Genomic DNA, 17,946 nt, shown 5'->3' with positions numbered 1-17,946 from the left:
CTAACGATGTTCCCAGCTCTTACATGCTTGCAAGCTCTTTCATTGTTACTCTCTCCGAATAAGATTTTTTAAAAACCTTAACCAGGGGATAAAATAATGTACTGAAGCTGATCAGAGTAAGGACACTAGCCAGATGAACATCTGATAGGCAGATATTTTTCCCTATTTTCCTCCCTAAAAACTAAGGTGTGTCTTATACTCAAGTGCATCTTCTATTCCGAAAAATATGGTAGTTGGCTAGATTTTTTACAGACTGAATATGGTAGCACTGAAAGACATCCTCATTCTAGAATAGTGAAATATAAATCAATGGTTATTTAGATTGGGAGAGAAGTAATAGGTGCTAAACTGTTGGCAAAACATCTGCATTTTTATGCAGTATGGTGCAAGTCTGTTTCCATGTTCATTGCTTCTAAATCACAGCTTGAGGCAAATGAGATAAACTTTATTTTAAAACTATGCATTTGGCAACAACCGTTCCTCAGTTTGAAGGCCTCTAATACTCACACACAGCTTAATATACTAAGTGGTAAATTGAAAATTCTGCTGATTACAATTGAATAGACCAAATTTGTTTTAATATTGGTGGGACAAGTTTTCAGAGTACCATGTTCTCGTTTTATTCATGGCATCTTTTAGAGCTTAGGGCTCTCAAATTCGCAGCCCATGGGCCAGATGTGTCACGCACTGATCACGCCTATACCCAGTTTAGTGAAGGGGGAAAAGTTGCGATACGTCACATGATACCGCCGTGACGACATGAGTTTGACAACCCTGTTATGTCAAAATGTCATTAATAAAGATAGGTCTTATATAACTTCAACAATGGCTGCACCATGCTGTGACAAATTTTTAAGTTATATTATGGGGAAAGGATCATAATATTTTGAACACCCAGTCCTATATTATGTATGTATGTATGTATGTATGTATGTATGTATGTATGTACGTACGTACGTACGTACGTACTTACTTACTTACTTACTTACTTATTTATTTATTTACTTATTGGATTTGTATGCCGCCCCTCTCCGGAGACTCGGAGCGGCTAACAGCAACAATAAAACAGTGTACAATAGTAATTTAATACTAAAAACGATTAAAAACCCATTAATATAAAAACCAAAGATACATACATACATACCATGCATAGAATTGTAAAGGCCTAGGGGGAAAGAGGATCTCAATTCCCCATGCCTGATGGCAGAGGTGGGTTTTAAGTAGCTTACGAAAGGCAAAGAGGGTGGGGGCAGTTCTAATCTCTGGGGGGAGTTGGTTCCAGAGGGCCGGGGCCACCACAGAGAAGGCTCTTCCCTTGGGTCCTGCCAAGCGACATTGTTTAGTTAACGGGACCCGGAGAAGATCCACTCTGTGGGACCTAACTGGTCGCTGGGATTCGTGCAGCAGAAGGCGGTCCCTGAGATAATCTGGTCCGGTGCCATGAAGGGCTTTATAGGTCATAACCAACACTTGGAATTGTGATCGGAAACTGATCGGCAACCAATGCAGACCGCGGAGTGTTGGTGTAACATGGGCATATTTGGGAAAGCCCATGATTGCTCTCGCAGCTGCATTCTGCACGATCTTATATTATATATTTAAATATTATATATTTCTATTATTCTTAACTCTGTTTTGCTGGATTGTCCTATTTCCATTTCTTTTAAGTTTTATTGTTTTAATCTATGATTTTTATTTGTTTTTTAGAAAATAAGTTGCTGTTTTCCTGGATACTGGTGAAAATTGCATTGGACAGCAAACAAAAAATGCTAATTTGGAGACAGGAAGATAGAATAAATGCCACACTTCTCCCTGAGTCCTGTTTGGGATAAATCAGCTTGATGTTACCAATGAATATTTCTGCAGAGGGCTGTTAAACTAGGGCAAGCAGAACTGCCAGCATTTACACACTGGAGAGAAACGTGAGTGCTTAGCAAAATCTGTGTGCTAAAAATAATTTGCACTTTTATTTATAACAATGTTATCTTCATTGGGAAGAGACAGGTAGAAGTGTGTATCACAGGGCAACAAATGCATCTTATTCTCACTGCTGCTTATTATCTGGTGGAGATGAATTCAGATAGAATAAGATAGTCTTCATTATATTGTATAAAATTTAAGCCTACTTCCCTACAATCTGTATTGGGACTGCAACTCTTACAGGTTTAGAATAGAATAGAATAGAATAGAATTCTTCATTGGCCAAGTGTGATTGGTGCATTTGCTCTCAGTGTACATAAAGAAAAAACCATTTGTCAAGAATAATGAGGTGCATAATAATTCTTGGGGTCTGGCCTTTCTGGTTGGAAAGCTGGAAGTTGAAGCCTTAACATAGTTGGGGCACTAGATATGCTACTCTAAGCAATGATGATAAATCATGATCAGTAATTATAGTTTGCTGATTTGTAATCCAACTATTTTAATCAGGTAAAGAAATGCCTTAGAGATAATTAAAAATTGAATCAGCTTTATTTTTATAATGTCATGCTTTTGTATTAATATAAAGTTTATTCTAAAGTTAATCTTGGTACTGAGGGAAGATCACCTCATCACCTCGAGGTTCGACTACTGTAATGCTCTCTACATGGGGCTACCTTTGAAAAGTGTTCGGAAACTTCAGATCGTGCAGAATGCAGCTGCGAGAGCAATCATGGGCTTTCCCAAATATGCCCATGTTACATCAACACTCCGCAGTCAAAGTGTTGGATATGACCTATAAAGCCCTTCATGGCATCGGACCAGAATATCTCTGAGACCGCCTTCTGCTGCACGAATCCCAGCGACCGATTAGGTCCCACAGAGTTGGCCTTCTCCGGGTCCCGTCAACTAAACAATGTCGGTTGGCGGGCCCCAGGGGAAGAGCCTTCTCTGTGGCGGCCCCGACTCTCTGGAACCAGCTCCCCCCAGAGATTAGAACTGCCCCCACCCTCCTTGCCTTTCGTAAACTCCTCAAAACCCACCTTTGTCGTCAGGCATGGGGGAACTGAGATATTTCCCCTGGGCCTATATAATTTATGTATGGTATGTTTGTAGGTATGTTTGCTTTAAAATGGTTTTTTTTAACTTTTAAATTTTAAATTGTATATTATTAGATTTGTTATGAATTGTTTTATTGTGTTGTGAGCCGCCCCGAGTCCACGGAAAGGGGCGGCATACAAATCTAATAAATAAATGAATGAATGAATGAATGAATGAATGAATGAATGAATGATGATATTTATACTTCTGGGTTGAACTGTAGAGTCCTTAGTGTTCTCTGAGTTTGGTTGTTTTTCTTGCAGATGTTTCATTACCAAACTAGGTAAAATAATCAGTGCTACAAGAAAATGGGTTTGCTCTCAGTGGCTTGTCCTGTGAGTGTCCGTGGAAATGGTCTTAGTGGTTCCTTGATTAGGCTGTTATTTCCTGTTAGCTTTTTTGGCTGTGTTGGTAGTTCATTGATTATGGTATTGCTTACTTCTTGATTGTTGTTCTAGTGCCATGATGGTGAACCTATGGCATGGGTGCCATTGTGGGACGTGGAGCCATATCTGAGGGCACGTGAGGCATTGCCCTATGTCAGCTCCAGTGAACATGTGCACACTGGCCAACTGATTTTCGGCTTTCCAGAGGGCAGGAGGGAGACAATTTTTGCTCTCCCCAGGCTCCAGGAAAGCCTCTAAAGCTTGGGGAAGGCAAAAAATGGCCTAATGTTATTAGTTTGACAATGTCTGGGGAAAAACCCTATCAAGCTCAGAGAATTGAAAGGACTACAGTGATACCTTGTCTTACAAACTTAATTGGTTCCGGGACGAGGTTCTTAAGGTGAAAAGTTTGTAAGATGAAACAATGTTTCCCATAGGAATCAATGGAAAAGCGATTAATGCGTGGAAGCCCAAAATTCACCCCTTTTGCCAGCCGAAGCGCCCGTTTTTGCGCTGCTGGGATTCCCCTGAGGCTCCCCTCCATGGGAAACCTCACCTCCAGACTTCTGTGTTTTTGCGATGCTGCAGGGGAATCCCAGCATCGCAAAAATGAGCGCTTCGTTGGCAACAGAAGTCCGGAGGTGGGGTTTCCCAGCAAAGGGAATATCAGTGAAATCGCAGCATCGCAAAAACACCGAAGTCCTTGAAACCCCACCTCCAGACCTCTGTGTTTTTGCGATGCTGCGATTTCACTGAGGCTCCCCTCACTGGGAAACCCCACCTCCAGACTTCCGTTGTCAGCGAAGCGCCCATTTTTGCAATGCTGGGATTCCCATGCAGCATCACACAAACACGGAAGTCTGGAGGTGGGGTTTCCCATGGAGGGGAGCCTCAGGGAAATCCCAGCAGGATAAAAACGGGTGCTTCGCTGGCAACGGAAGTCGGGAGGCGGGGCATCCCAGCGGTGGCAGTGGGTTTGTAAGGTGAAAATAGTTTGTAAGACGAGGCAAAAAAATCTTAAATCCCGGGTTTGTATCTCAAAAAGTTTGTATGACGAGGCGTTTGTAAGACGAGGTATCACTGGTATTTGGAATTTTACGATTTCAGATTGAGAAATAAAAGTTAATAAGTTTAGCTGTTATTTGCATGCCTAGGGTTGAATAAAGTACAATAAGAGTTAGATTTAAAAATAATTTAAGATATGCTACAAAGGCAATTTAAAATTGTGAAAGCTAAATCAATACTTCAAAAAGATTTAAAATCCACAGAGAAAAATGCTGCTGTAACATTTCTTTTCAAATCTCATCCAACTGGTTAGATTTGTTTATTAAAGCAATTCAACAAAATGCTTGCTAGTTCTTAGGGGAAACAAAAGCATGTAATATTAGCCATTATCTTAGTCTATTTGTTTTGCCAAGCTCAGGCTAGTCCTTTCATGTATTTCATCCTAAAACAGAAAAAGCAAGAAATGTTCCAACATTTTAATTCTCCAGAGTACATTTTCTTACCTCCATTTGATGACTCTCAGTGTAAAATATTGTCCCATTTCCGTTAAGCAATATTTCTTGGGCTGGAATAACCAGAATATAAGAGTTTTGAAATTGAAGGACATCACTAAACGGCTTTTGGGTGATGAGAGAATGGGCTAGTAATTTTCTTCCCCCTTCATCTTATGAAAGTCATATTAATGGACTTGGAAAAAAGAACTTGACTGTGGACTATATACAGTAGATGTGGAATCTGAACACAAAAATCTTCTTCAGTCTTTTGCAACTGGACATTTGTGTTCAGACCACAGTGTGCACAAATACACACATAAGACTCTATGATCAGATTCTGTTCCTCCTGATACCTAAAAAGACCAGTTTTGCTTTAAAATGGAAAATAAATAATGGTGAAGTGGATTGCCTTCTCCGGAATGAGTGATAAAGCATTAGAGAAAATTAAGATGATTAGTTTTGCCAACATTGCTTTTTGTATGCTATATACAGTGTGCGTGCACGCACGCACGCACACACCCACACATACACACCCACTCCTTTTTTCTTGAAATATGTTTATTTGGGGAATAGGTGATTTCAGAGATGTTGAGTACATACATTGTTTTCCTCCTCCTATATTTCTCCATAACAACCTTCATGTGAGGTATGTAGGATTTAGAAAGAGTCCAGTTTAAAGACCCTCAGTGACATGTTTCCAATCCAGCATCTAAATCATCACATCACATTGCCTGCTTCTTGGGTAAGAAAATTTGGTTCCTCAGAGGTATCTCTGAGTTACATCCCTCACTTTATCAAGGATATATAAATGGTTGCAAATATACCTAGTAAATATAATTATCATTGAAAGCAGCCAATATAATGGGAATAAAATTGGCCTTTCAGCTAGAATCTGTGGTTCAGGTCAATCTTAGGCACAGAAGAGTAAAGAGTAATAATAATAATAATAATAATAATAATAATAATAATAATAATTATTATTATTATTATTATTATTATTATTATTATTTTTTTTTTTTTTATTAGATTTGTATGCCGCCCCTCTCCGTAGATTCGGGGTGGCACACAACAGTGATAAAAGCAATACATGGTAACAAATCTAATAATTAAAATCTAAAATAAGAGTTTTACATTACAAAGTCTAAAAAAAACCCCCAATAGACAAAATACATACACACAGTCATATCATGCACAAAATTACATAGGCAAGGGGGGGATTTCTCAGTTCCCCCAAGCCTGACTCACAGAGGTGGGTTTTAAGGAGTTTACGAAAGGTAAGGAGGGTGGGGGCAGTCCTGATCTCCGGGGGGAGCTGATTCCAGAGGGTCGGAGCCACCACAGAGAAGGCTCTTCCCCTGGGTCCTGCCAGACGACATTGTTTAGTCGACGGGACCCGGAGAAGACCAACTCTGTGGGACCTAACCGGCCGTTGGGATTTGTGCGGCAGAAGGCGGTCTCGCAGATATCCTGGTCCGGTGCCATGAAGGGCTTTATAGGTCATAACCAACACTTTGAATTGTGACCGGAAACTGATCGGCAACCAATGCACACTGCAGAGTGTTGGTGTAACATGGGCATACTTAGGAAAGCCCATGATTGCTCTCGCAGCTGCATCCTGCACGATTCTGCACGATTCTCAAGAGGCTTTTTAATATATATTCCCCCTCCTAAAGATATATAATTCATGATTTACAAAAGATTGTTCCAGATTTTTTTGCTCAGGCAATCTTTTAAAATAAGGAGAATAAATATTCATTTTCTTTTCTTCATTTTGTTAAAAGGATATTGCTTTGTAAAATAAGGAAGTCAGTGGCTTTTAAGTTGCTTTCATTCATAAACAACCAGTGAAGGTTTGTTTGGGGTGGGGTGGAGGGGGGCTGAGGAAGAGGAGAAAAAGTGTAAAACATCTATATAGTAAACAGATTAACAAGCATGTGAAAATGAAATTTAAAAAAACTAGTAAATGAAAAATATACAAGGTAAAAATAAATGCTATGTGTTGCCTTTTCTACCCAGCCTGTCTTGTTCTGCTGATTGTAGGCACTGCGGTATCCAGACATTTACAAATACTTTTAATGCTGTAACTTTTAAAACCAGCTATTTGTCGTTAGTTAGTTCTGTTTGCTACAAAAGCTCAAACGTCCAACATTTCATTGCCACCTACAAGCAACAAATTGACTTTAGGTCTCTGGTAAGAATATCTAAATGTAGGCTGTTGAATAATCCCTTTGAGGGCCCTGTAACTATTTTTATGCCTGGATATGCGTCATCAGTGGGTATTTTCTCTGGTGACTAGCTTACATCAGTAGGTCTCCTATCATACATTCAATATGATTGATGGGACTCACTGCTGCTCTTTAGCGTTTATCCGTGACCTCGAAGAATGGACAACTGGAATTTACAGGCTGTTGCAGTCTTTGGAGTGACTGGAGAGATGGACAGATGGCATTTTTCTGAGAAATTCAGGTAGTGCTGGAGATGCAGTTCGGTGAGGAGGGGTGGGTGGGAGAGGAAGGGTGCTCCTGGTCTCCAAAGCTGTTAATTCCAGATGGTGGGGGGTTGTTTCTGTTTTCAATGGAAAGGTACACTTCCCTAGCCGGAAGGGAAGAGGCTGCAGGCAGATTCCAAGATGCAGTGTGTGTTGCTCGTGTTGTTTCCAAGTGATATACGCTACTGCAATGTGGCAAGAGCGGTGTGCTGTGGTTCAGTTCGGCTTTCTTGTTATTGAGAGATCGCTTGCTGCTTTGCAGCTTGGAGGGGGATGCTGTGGAATGCAATGCTGCGGGCGTGCAGGGCTCTCTCCTGTTCTTAAGCAAAACAATAAAATAAACAGGAGGTGGGGAGGGGAGGGGAAGGGAATGGATTCAATTCAGGGGGAAATTGTAAGGTGCCGGGAGTAGGGCAGTGTCTCTTGAACCGCCGGGGTGCACCTGTCTCTAGGATCTGCAGAGCTGCTGGAAACAATTAATTTTCTGATCTCTCTCGGAGGGGAAATCAGTAGTGCTCATACACACACATTACTACTTTAGCCCCTTCCGTTCCTTTCCTTTGATCGCTTGCCACCTCCCTCCCCACCCTGCTTCCTCCTACCACATGTGCAAATGAGGCTGCAGTATACTTGTGTGTTTTTGGTCGTGTTGTGGGAGGTTGGCCGAAAGCAGAGAGCTGGCTTCGGGCACTTTTCCTTTCTTTCTGTCTTCCTTTTCTTCCCCCCCTGTTTACTCCTTTCCACGGAAACGTGATGGCTGGCCATGGATGCCATGCTCAACTCTCGGTGACCTCTGACTTGAGGACTGTCGAGAGCTCTTTTGCTGGCAGTCAGGCTGACAGGGGAATGGCAATAAGGTGCATAAATACTAGAGGAATGAGGATCCGAAAATAACCATCCATGCAAATGCTCTGTGGCTGCATGAAGAGACTGCTGGGTATTTTGCCTGGGAAACTGGGTAGTGGAAGGGTCATGGAAGGTGGTATTCCCGTTTTCCTCTAGGGGATATTTCTTCTGCTGTGAGTGGGAATCCTTTGAGTGGGGTATCTCTGCCTATTCAGCCTCAAAGTGGGGGTGTGTGGGGTGAAGCAAGCAAGCAGGCAGGCAAGGAAAAAAGGAAGGAAGGAAGGAAGGAAGGAAGGAAGGAAGGAAGAGGCAGGAAGGCAGGCAGGCTTATTTTTCTTGATCTTGGATCTCTGAGATTTGAAGTCCTAATATAATTCAGGAATGCTGATCTGATGTCTTATTTTTCATCATTGGACTTGGGATACCAAAGATATAGATTCTAGCATGCATCCATGGCTTTGTCTAAAAATTAAACATCTAAAAAAAGGTCTTCACCTGCTGTTTGACGTGCTAAGATTACGTGCAGTTCCATATGAGTCTCATCGTACGCTATTAAGTTATTAGACCAAGAGGTTTTGCATCATAGAGAAAACTGACAGATTATTGGTGCTTTGACATTTTCTGTCTGGGGAAGCAGAATTAGTAATACAGCACTAGCTGTTGGAAGATGTTTGGGGTTAACCAAGGCAGGTGTGGTTATACTGGTCTGGGTTTCCTTCCATTAATGCATCATTGCTGGATTTGAGAAGCACATTAAACTGTTTTTATAGTGCAATTCTAGCCCTCTCTGCCCCAGATAAGCCCCACTGAATTTAATAGGCTTAATGGCTAGATAAATTTGTATGTAGCCTTAGAAAATATAAGCATTCAAGTATATTCTTCAATATGTGATAGCTAATAGAATGAGAAATGTGCATGGCTGTGCATGGTACTTTATTTCAAGAGCCTTTGATGACTCATGCCAAGTTGGTTATATAATTCACAGTCTGCAAAAGGTTAAATTCAAAATCTTGATGGGATTGAGTCATTTGTTGGGGAAGAAAATCACTAACCTCTTCTGGAGTTTAGTGCTTAGAATATTTATAGTGTATGCTATTTTCCTATGTATATTTGAAGCATCAGGAAGCATCCAGGCTTCAAAAAACAAATTTAAAATAAATTTCAAGACAGTAGAATATAGGGGTTCTGTTTGTGCTGTTCATTCAGTATTGTCCCATGGTTATTATTACTTTTAAGCTGCAGTTGCATATTGTTTTTGGTAAAATCTAACTTGACTCAATCATTTGAGCTATCTAAATCACTTTTCATTTTGATGTCTGTTTGTTTCGTGGCATTATTTAATCTAGTTACTTTAGGTTAAAACTGAACACTTGAAAGCATATGTAGAACATTGACCAATGAATTGTAACTCTACCTTTTGGAGGGGGTTTACTGAGTCCTAATTGCCTAATATAAATTTGATTATGGCAAGTTGAATGTAGAGGATGTATATTGTACATCTCCATAGGGATTCAGAGTGTGATAGATTTAAGTGTTCTTTTCCAATGCTACAATATCATTTGCTGCTTTATTCAGGAATTATGTAATTATGTCCAAATTGTATCTGTTTAAATAAAAACAAAATAAGGCAATAGTTCTGTTTGACACAAAAATTGCTAACTTTAAACACAAAACTCCTTACAGCATAATAGTTATGATAAGTTTAATAGATATATGATACATAAATATTCTAATTTTGGTTAATTCTTATCCTAAGAATATATTATTCAGAATGAGACAAACATTACAAATAAACTTTTTGCCTTTGAATATGCATTCCTTCTTTTTTTATAAGGCTGCTCAATTCTCTGGGATTTTTTTATTTCATTTCATTTTATTTATTTTATTTATTTTATTTTATTTTATTTATTATTTTATTCTATTCTATTCTATTCTATTTCATTTCATTTCATTGTATTGTATTTTATTGTATTTTATTTTTTATTCCTTCTTTTTTTATAAGGCTGCTCAATTCTCTGGGATGATTCTGGGTGACTTTATTATTATTATTATTAGATATTAGATTCCACTATACCCCTGTATAGGAATTAATGCTTTCACTGGTGAAAAGGTTACCTACAACTGGGAAATACTGGGAACTAACAATGCTTTCTGATCTTAGAAGGAAACCATTATATAGGAAAGGTGCTAGAAAAAGGAACAATTTCCATTCACTTTATAGATACTTGTTACTGCTCTGCCTTTTCTGCAATACATGTGGATTTTGTATATTTGTAAAAAAAAAAAGAAGCTGTGATAGCGCAGTGGCTAGAATGCAGTACTGCAGCCTACTTCTGCTGATTGCCAGCTGCCTGCAATTTGGCAGTTCAATTCCCACCAAGCTGATTCAGCCTTCCATCCTTCTGAGGTTGGTAAAATGAAGACACAGATTGTTGGGGGAAATATGCTGACTCTGTAAATCGCTTAGAGAGAGCTGTAAAGCACTGTGAATAAGTAAATATGATTGCTATTGCTATTGTTCTTATAAACAGTTTCAAATTTATGTTTTCTATGACCTATCAAACTGTCCAGAATCACTGCTAGGTAGGTAGCATATATATATTTTATTTATTTATTTATTGGATTTGTATGCCGCCCCTCTCCATGGACTCATTAATAATGATAAAAAATAAATTAACATATTAATGAATGTTTACATTAGGTGCTCATCAGGGGTGGGTTCCAATTCACCTCACGGTAGGTTCGCTTTCTCTCACACACTGCACATGCCCAGTGGCAAAATATCCAACCCTCTCAAAAAACCCAAATCCAAGATGGTGATGCATGCACATTGCCAGAAACTCACAGAACACGTGCAGAAGGGGAAAAAAATTCTAAAAACAAAAATCCCCTCTCCCCCAAAAAGATGGCAGCCTCCACGGACTGGCAATGATTCAATTGGTTCCGTGAGGTCATTGTGATGTCACCAGTGGTTTGCTACTAGTTTGGGCGAACTGGTCCAAACCATGTAAAACTCCTGTTGGGTGCTCATAGTGTACTAAAAATTAATTATTTTATTGGTAAAAAGAATGGTTATTTATATATTCCTATTTAATGAAATAGTTCTATATTTCAAATATTTCCTTTCTGAAGTGAAAATTAGCTGATTTTATTTTATTTATTTAATTTAATTTTATTATTTTATTTTATTTATTTATTTTATTTTATTTTATATTTTATTTTATTATTTTTTTATTTTATTTTATTTATTTTATTTTATATAAACACATGTTTTAAGTGAATATACTCAGTTACTGCAGTTGTGGCCTGGATGCAGCTGATATGGTCAAGATGTGTATAGATGAAACATTATCCATTTATGTGAAGTACCCATAGTAAAAGTATCTGTAGCACTAAAAGTACATTCTGAATGATGGAATGATTTCATATCAGTATTGTTTAGGTAACAAAGGAAGCAATAAACAGGATAAGATACAACCTTTTGACTGGGCTTCAATTTTGTTTTTAACAATTAACATGAACAATTCTGTAATCTTAAAATGCTGTTAAGTCTCATTGTGTGCGATGAATAAATTTACATAATACACCAGTACCTGGAGATTAAAATACATTCACCATCAAATTCTTTAAAAATACAGGAAGCAAGAAACAAAATTCAGAATTCAGTGTGAACTCTTCATGGTTTCTCATTTTTAGTATCAGCTTTTCATTGCTGAATTTAATATGTAAAAAGATATTTGCAATTATTTTAGCAAACATGATAACGAGATTGAGTTTCTAAGTTTAGCTAGAAAACTATACTATGCTGTAATTGAATTCTGGTAGAAAAGTAATAATAGAAGTGAGTTTACAACTGCTTGGAAGCTTCATAGCTAAAATTGTTGGTTTCATATATTATGTTCATTATTGAAATAAATAAAGTTAATCATATGCTATTTCTCTCCTCCCTCCCATCTTAGTGCTAAATGTTTATTGACAAAAATGGTACAGGCACTTCATTAAGGGATTGTGTTGTTCAGGCTATGTTTAAAAAGATGGCAGTGGCTACATCAATCAGTCAATGAATCAATTAAATTATTGAATGAAGGAAGGAAGGAAGGAAAGAAGGAAGGAACGAATGAATGAAATTAGAGCAACGAAGCAGTGGAAGTGATGTGCCGGTGTCTGGAGGCTGTTGGGGCCTGGATGGGTGTCAACAGACTCAAACTCAACCCGGATAAGATGGAGTGGCTGTAGGTCCTGACTCCCAAGGACAATTCCATCTGTCCGTCCATTCACCCTGGGGGGGAACTATTGACTCCTTCGGACAGGGTCCGCAACTTGGGCGTCCTCCTCGATCTACAGCTCACATTAGAAAACCACCTTTCAGCTGTGGCGAGGGGGGCATTTGCCCAGGTTCGCCTGGTGCACCAGTTGCGGCCCTATCTGGACCGGGACTCATTGCTCACAGTCACTCATGCCCTCATCACCTCGAGGTTCAACTACTGTAACGCTCTGTACATGGGGCTACCTTTGAAAAGTGTTCGGAAACTTCAGATCGTGCAGAATGCAGCTGCGAGAGCAGTCATGGGCTTACCTAGGTATGCCCATGTTTCGCCATCACTCCGCAATCTGCATTGGTTGCCGATCAATTTCCGGTCACAATTCAAAGTGTTGGTTATGACCTTTAAAGCCCTTCATGGCATTGGACCATAATACCTCCGAGACCGCCTCCTGCCGCACGAATCCCAGCGACCGATTAGGTCCCACAGAGTGGGCCTTCTCCGGGTCCCGTCAACTAAACAATGTCGGTTGGCGGGCCCCAGGGGAAGAGCCTTCTCTGTGGCGGCCCCGACTCTCTGGAACCAACTCCCCCAGGAGATTAGAACTGCCCCTACTCTCCCTGCCTTCCGTAAAGTTCTTAAAACCCACCTTTGCCGTCAGGCATGGGGGAACTGAAACATCTCCCCCGGGCATGTACAATTTATGTTTGGTATGTTTGTGTGTGTGCTTGTTAGTATATTGGGGTTCTTTTTTTAAAACTTTTTAAAAAAATATTTAAATTTATTTGAATCTATTTGGATTTGTACGATTTGTTTATGCTTTGTTGTGAGCCGCCCCAAGTTCGCGGAGAGGGGCGGCATACAAATCTAAATAATAAATAAATAAATAAATAAAGTGTGTTGAGTCAACTTCAGGTTTTTTGGGGGGATAATATTGTTTATCTATAGTTTTCAGCAGTTTCAGTGTACAACTTGTTCTACAACAGGGTCCCCAAACCCTGGTCTGTGGCTGGGTTTTGCAAATAAGTGAAGCCCCATCCATGTGATCACACCCTCTCCAATCCGCGGAAAAGCCTCTCTCCACAGAACCGGTCCCTGGTGCCCAAAAGGTTGGCAACAGGGCTATTTCACTCTGTTAGTTTGCCTGGAATAATCAGCAATATTTGATTCAATCATCCATGTATTGTTCTGCAAAATATAATGAAGATTGTAATCACTTTGGTACAGTCATTAAGGGTTAGGCTATAAACTGAGAGACCATCAGTTCCAGTCCTGCCTTAGTCTTGGCCTGGCCCCTCTCTCTTAGCCATAGGAAGCAGACAAGGTACAATTATTTCTGAAATCTTGTCAAGAAAACCACAGGGACTAGTTTAGCTATCTTGATTTAAAAGCATTTCCCCCATACGACATTATAAGAATGCTGTTTTTACTTGGTCGAAAGTCCTTACTGTACCTCATATTCATAGTTGTGCTCATATTGAATTTATGCTTGAATTTCTGGTTTGCTACATCTCTACTTCATTACAAATTCAGAAGCAGATTGGCTGTACAGTAATTGCCAGCTTGACTGGTCATTAAGAGACAGAAAAAGTACAAAGTGCATATGAAGTTCATATTATACAGAACGGCAGCAGCTTACACTACTATTTCTCAATATTGTCTTCGTGGGACAAAGCCAAACACATGAAAGAACTTCCCCCCAAAGATTTTGGGTTTACCATACTTACTGTCTTTTGTTTCAAGTAAACATTGAAAAATTAAAATTCTGGTTTTAAACACCGTTTACTGACAAAACATCATGTTGCTACTTTAGTAACCTAGCACATGTTCCATAGTTTAGTTTGCTTATGAAATCATTCTACTTAGTATATTCCATTTAAAACCATCGTTTCATACAGTTAAAGGGGTGATGTAGGTTTTTGTGGCACATGATTTCAGAAATGAATGAGCCTACTCCATAGGGCCAGTCAAAGCTGCCAGAACATGAATAAAACCTCTACAGAACTGATTTAGAGAGGCATTACTTCACTAGTAAAAATGTCAGTGCCCTTCAGAGGTATGTTCTTGTCCTCAGGATAATAATTGCAATGTATGGAATCATATATACAAGAAACGTCTATGCACAGTTTTGGGTGATTGTGTTGGATCGGTAAAGTTCTCCACTCTAAGAGCATTTCATTGAATCGTAGAGTGGAAAGACAACTAAGAGGTGATCAAGTCAAATCCCCTGCACACTGCAGTGGTCACTACACCTTCTCCACTAAATGATATTCTAGCCTCTGCGTGAAAACTTCCAGGGAAACAACGTACTCCCTAAGGCCATGATGGTGAACCTTTTTTCAACCTCCGGTGCCGAAAGAGCTTGCACGCATGCTATCTCACATGCGCGAGTGCCCACACCTATAATTCAATGCTTGGGGAGGGCAAAAACAGCTTCCCCTGCCCCCCAGAGGTCCTCTTGAGGCTGGAAACGACATGTTTCCCAACTTCTGGTGGGCCCAGTAGGCTCATGTTTCACCCTCCCTAGGCTCTAAAGGCTTCCCTGGAGCCAGGGGAGGGTAAAAACGCCCTCCCCACCCTCCTGGAGGCTCTCTGGAAGCCAAAAATGCCCTCCCAAGAGCCTCTGTGTGAGCCAAAAATCAGCTAGCTGGCACACACATGCACATTAGAGTTGAGCCAGGGCAACAACTCGTATGCCAGCAAATATAGCTCTGCATGTCACCGGTGGCACCCGTGCCATAGATTTGCCATCACTGCTCTAGGGTAACCTGTTGCACTGATTGACTGCTCTTGCTGTCAACATATTCTAGTCTGTGTCTATATTCATGATGTTTCATCCCAGTAGCCGTAATCTTACAGAGGTAGTATTCCTCTGTTCTGCCCGGTTTCCCTGAACCTGTAGTGGAAATCGTGGGTTGTCCTACCCAAGCACTCCGGCTCTATTCCATGCTTTTTAGGCACGTTTTTGAGGCAGGGTGCATGCTCGGAAGGGCATGCGTATACATGGAGGTGATTCGCTCGTATTTGCGAACTGGTAGGGAAGGTAAGTGAATTCCACTTCTGTAGTCTTACCATCTGTAACAAATAAGAATACATTAGTTCCTGACTTACAACTAGTCGCTTAGCAATTATATATGGTATGCCTGTATGTGTGTATGTTAGTATAGGGGATTTTCTTAAATTTATAATATTTTAATTAATTGGATTGTATTGGATTGTTTTTCACTTGTTGTGAGCCGCCCCGAGTCTTCGGAGAGGGGCGGCATACAAATCCAAATAATAAATAATAAATAAATAAATTATTTTGGATCCCCCCATTCAAAAGCCACTTATGACCCAGTTCTAAATATCCCATAGCCATCCCCATCACCTGCAGTCATGTGACCCCATTTTCAGGTGCTTGGAAAATAGTCTGCATTTATAGCTATTTGTAGCATCTTGCAGTCACGTAACAGTGATTTATGATATATTGGCCAAAACCTGACATTTACATCGGGTTTTTGACAAAAATGTCTCCTACTGATCAGTGGGTCTACTCAAGAGTTTTGACATTCACATAACAGCCACTGATTCAATATATGTCCATAGCAATTTACTTAACAACCACTTTGTAATAATAAAAAAAACCCTTCCTAACAGTGAAGACAATTACAAATCCAATAAATAAATAAAATAAATAAATAACCAGTGGGAGGGCTTACTGTCAGAAGCTGTAGGTGCTTCATCGCTGGAGGTTTTTAAGAAGAGACTGGACAACCACCCATCTGAAATAGTATAGGGTTTCCTGCTTTGAGCAAGGGGTTGAACTAGAAGATCTCCAAGTTCCCTTCAAACTCCATTCTGATTGATTGATCGCAGATTCCATTATGGTCATAAGTGAAGGACTACCTGTTAAATCCAAACACAGTGTGACAATTTTCAGATATGCCCACTTAACCAGACTCATCTGTGATAATAGCCTTTTTAAAGCTACAAATCTTTGCTGACTTATTGGAGAACAGATAATAATTTAATTTATTGGATTTGTATGCCGCCCCTCTCCGAATGGTTGAATTCAGTAGGACATGCATCCAGATAAATGCATAGAAGATTCTTTACTATAAAATAACCTTAAGGCACTTTTAGGAAAGCACTGTTAATACTGTACTGTTGATTTTTAAATTTTTTTGAAATATTGAAAAGCATTGCTAGTTCATCAAAACCACCTTTATTATTTTAATTGGATGAAAGCACAGCCTGATAGCCCCCCCTGCCATTACTTAATAATGGCCAAGTATTTCATTTGTTGTATTTTTATTTAAATACAAACTGTTCTTTGGAGTATTAAATTTGGCATGCTTTGGCAATTTTGAATCTAGTTCAGTCCTGCTGGAAAAATGCCATTGACTATAACATAAGCATCTAATTTGATTGAATCCTGGTCCCTACCCATCAAAGTAGTTTTTAAATTTACATTAAATGTCATTTTTGGCTAGTGATGAGGAATGGTGGTTGCATTTCTAAGGTACAAATGAGGACATGGTGGCCGGTCGCAGTCGGTGTTAGTGGGGGGTCAGAGGTCGGCTCCGAGGTCTCTCCCTTGTGGAGTGCCTCAGGGGTCGGTCCTCTCCCCCTTGCTATTTAACATCTACATGAAACCGCTGGGTGAGATCATCCAAGGACATGGGGTGAGGTATCATCAATATGCCGATGATACCCAGCTTTACATCTCTACCCCATGCCCAGTCAACAAAGCGGTGGAAGTGATGTGCCGGTGCCTGGAGGCTGTTGGGGCCTGGATGGGTGTCAACAGACTCAAACTCAACCCGGATAAGACGGAGTGGCTGTGGGTTCTGCCTCCCAAGGACAATCCCATCTGTCCGTCCATTACCCTGGGGGGGGAATTACTGACCCCCTCAGAGAGGGTCCGCAACTTGGGCGTCCTCCTCGATCCACAGCTCACATTAGAAAACCATCTCTCAGCTGTGGCGAGGGGGGCGTTTGCCCAGGTTCGCCTGGTGCACCAGTTGCGGCCCTATCTGGACCGGGACTCATTGCTCACAGTCACTCATGCCCTCATCACCTCGAGGTTCGACTACTGTAATGCTCTCTACATGGGGCTACCTTTGAAAAGTGTTCGGAAACTTCAGATCGTGCAGAATGCAGCTGCGAGAGCAGTCATGGGCTTACCCAGGTATGCCCATGTTTCACCATCACTCCGCAGTCTGCATTGGCTGCCGATCAGTTTCCGGTCACAATTCAAAGTGTTGGTTATGACCTTTAAAGCCCTTCATGGCATTGGACCAGAATATCTCCGAGACCGCCTTCTGCCACACGAATCCCAGTGACCGATTAGGTCCCACAGAGTGGGCCTCCTCCGGGTCCCGTCAACTAAACAATGTCAGTTGGCGGGCCCCAGGGGGAGAGCCTTCTCTGTGGTGGCACCGACTCTCTGGAACCAACTCCCC

The 17,946-nt window shown here is 40.5% G+C and overlaps 1 protein-coding gene across 5 annotated transcripts in view; it reads left to right on the top strand.

Annotated features, from left to right (window-relative positions):
- HIVEP2 (HIVEP zinc finger 2) overlaps nucleotides 1-17,946 on the top strand; it is a 180,107-nt gene that overhangs the window by 75,510 nt on the left and 86,651 nt on the right. For all 5 annotated transcript variants that reach the window (XM_070733644.1, XM_070733641.1, XM_070733642.1 and 2 more), the window contains one exon: nucleotides 1,708-1,922. The gene's annotated coding sequence lies outside the window, so the exon portion shown is untranslated. The remainder of the gene's footprint in view (nucleotides 1-1,707; nucleotides 1,923-17,946) is intronic.

Source organism: Erythrolamprus reginae, chromosome 1, assembly GCF_031021105.1.
Source record: "Erythrolamprus reginae isolate rEryReg1 chromosome 1, rEryReg1.hap1, whole genome shotgun sequence".
Classification (NCBI taxonomy): Eukaryota; Metazoa; Chordata; class Lepidosauria; order Squamata; family Dipsadidae; genus Erythrolamprus; species Erythrolamprus reginae.
The sequence above is the reverse complement of the archived record's forward strand: the minus strand, read 5'-3'. Positions and strand labels throughout refer to the sequence as shown.